The 2,963-nt window shown below is 37.3% G+C and overlaps 1 pseudogene; it reads right to left on the minus strand.

The window, feature by feature from the left end:
- Positions 1-340: 340 nt before the first annotated feature.
- Positions 341-1,945, minus strand: LOC149792498 (uncharacterized; annotated as a pseudogene).
- Between the last annotated feature and the right edge of the window lie 1,018 nt (positions 1,946-2,963).

Here is a 2,963-nt window from a genome sequence, read left to right on the forward strand (position 1 = left end):
ATACTTGTGCACATTTTTGCTCACTTTGTTATCCTCCACATAAATAAATAAGAGAGAGATTTAATTTGGCACTGCATTTTACATATATTTACTTTGTTGTTTTAAAACATTTAATTATTTAAATAATCGAAGATATGCATGCATGCTTTGATTGAGCAAGTATTGAAACGTATTCAATACAGCACCCGATGTAATACGGCATATATTTTTCCCAGATTAGAACAGTAAAAATTACCATCCAAAGAATGACTGAAGGAGATGTCTCAGTAAGACGAAATAATAGCTCGAAAGGGTTTCTTAAATAACAAAAGACTAACAGCATTATTCCGAAATGTACATTCTAGAGTTTTATTACATGCATACATTCAGTTGTCGGGCCGTATATACTGCTGCAACGTTTCAGTAATTTTGAGGAGGAGATGACGCCGTTCTGATACTCTTCCCACACCGAGAATATTCTCGCCTGCATTTGTTGATATTTTTTTCTGGTATCTTCTTAGCTTTCTTTCCGATACCAGTTGAATCTGTGTTACAACTGAAGTGGCTTCGTCATATAAAAGACTGACTAGCACATAGAATGGAAGATTGGCTTTGCCGGCTTTCGCATTGATCCTACGATGCCAACCCTCTACGTCGTTGTTGGTTCGTACAGATTTTCGGAACACAGACCATGAGTCGACCGGGAATGTGATGTTCGTAATCCAGGTTGACTCTACATAGTCAACCCAACTATATAACAAGGGAATCATCTTGGTCTGATCCTTAAGACGGGCAAAGGCAGGGGCTATATGTTCTGCAGGCAAAAATGGTAACGCCATCACCTGAAAAAGAGACACATAATGAAAGCAACAATCACCACGTTGTATTATGGTGGCTGGGCATCACACCTTTTTAGAGCGGACAGAGCACCACCAGTATGTTACGCCTGCCCTTTTACGCTAGAAGAAAGATTTTTAAACATTCAAATGTGCGAATATCAATGCTACCACCGCCAACACCTATACAAATATGACCAATAACGATGATGACATTATGGCAATTACCAATATTACTACTAACCTTGACAGAGTATGAATATCCATCAGCCTCCACAAGTTCTGGACGCGACATTTTGGAGCCAGTAAGAGCGATCTGAAAGTCTGGTTGACGTACATGGTTTAGTCTGAGCTGTAACGTCGGTTCCTGTATGGACCTGTATAAAAAGATTAAAATTCGATTTCGCGAATAAAGAATATTTCAATGGAGCATGTGGTACTTTTTGGATACTGTGCTATTCAGTGTCTTATATATTATGATTTTCTCCAGAACACTAGTTAGCTAATCATAATATGTAATCTTATTAATTTCTCAACTACATACCATTTTAATTGTATTGTATTGAACGGAAATTTACATTACAACATAATAAAATTCTCAAAGATTATAAAATAATAAACCCAATCTTCTTCTTGATTTTCCGTGACTTTGAAGGAGGCGTCTATGTTAAAGGTGCATGTCACTTCTGTATTTTGGGACGCTGTCCAGGTATGAGAACTAACATCTGGTGGCAATCTGGAAAAAAAGAACATTTCAGTGGTTACCTAATGTGAAAATGCTGCACATTTATTACGTATTTGTTTCTTACGTTTAGATCGATTAAATTAAGATGAAATAGAAGGATATATATCTTACTGGACTGAAGAGTTGTCGATCGGCATGTCAGAATCATTGACACTGTTAATGACGTCAGTATTCATTGCCTCGTCTATAAGATCACCATATGTAGGGTCGTGAACATCATGTCTTTCAGCAGCAGCCAGATGTGTACTCTCTTCTATTGGCAAAATGTTCGAAATATTGTTGAGACTGTCATCTGTCATGATTAGTGGTGGAGGAAGTCGGGAACAGTCCTTACAACGCCACCGACTCAGCGTCTCATCACCACGACATAACTGCCGATACAGTGTCTGTGATATTCCTTTGAAGAAAAGAAACAACATCAACATAATAGTAACTACAGCAATAAGATTAATATTATTTTAACAACCACCAGCAGTATTTTTACCACTGTTACTACTACTACTATTAACATTACCGCTCCGGTGTCCTAGTGGTTAGAGTGTTTGCCTCGGATACGGGAGTTCGTTGGTTTGAACTCCATCCGAGTCTTACCAAAGACTTATAAAAATGGTACTAAGAGATACCTCGCTAGGCGCTCAGCATTAACAGGTTAGTTATCAGGTTTGTGTTGCGACTGGTAGGCCTGGTGTCAGGATAATGTGACTGGGTGGGACATGATGCTACATATCTGCGGCATTATGCCCCAGTGCTCTACATCACTATAAACTGCCACACTGCAGACATCGTAGCGATAGGAATGCAAAATTGTGAAAGCTACGTTAAAGTGTCCAAATCACACACACACACACACACACACATACACACTATTAATAATAATAATATACATACCTGTCTCACATTTACGATGCTGCCACTTTTGGCAAGCGTTACATTGTAAAGCATGTTGTCGTGGTCGTACTCTTTGGAAACAAACTACACAGTTGTCCATTTCTTGCTTGTATTTGCCTGTGTGTGTTGATGTCTGACTATTTCTTATAATACTTTTTTGTAAACCATCTCAACTATTTATATCTGTATCGCATTATAAAAGTTGACTTCATTTACTTATATGAATAGATAGAAAAACATTAAAATATACTGAGATAGAAATCAAACGTACATTGTACAATACCTGACAACAAAACAATTAGGAGTGGAACATATGTCAATTGTAATGTAACCGACAAAGGAGAGTAAGAGCAGGGACAATTAGTAACAATGTATGCGTCCATGAGAACAAATGAATGAATTTGATAATTGATTCTTTTTGGCTTAATGATAAATTGAATTCATTGTATATAACTCCAAGTTTGTCATATGCTCTTTATACTAAAGCATAAGTGCCTGAGTAAACCAATTTTAAA

Source organism: Sinohyriopsis cumingii, chromosome 9, assembly GCF_028554795.1.
Source record: "Sinohyriopsis cumingii isolate HCF-2022 chromosome 9, ASM2855479v2, whole genome shotgun sequence".
NCBI lineage: Eukaryota > Metazoa > Mollusca > Bivalvia > Unionida > Unionidae > Sinohyriopsis > Sinohyriopsis cumingii.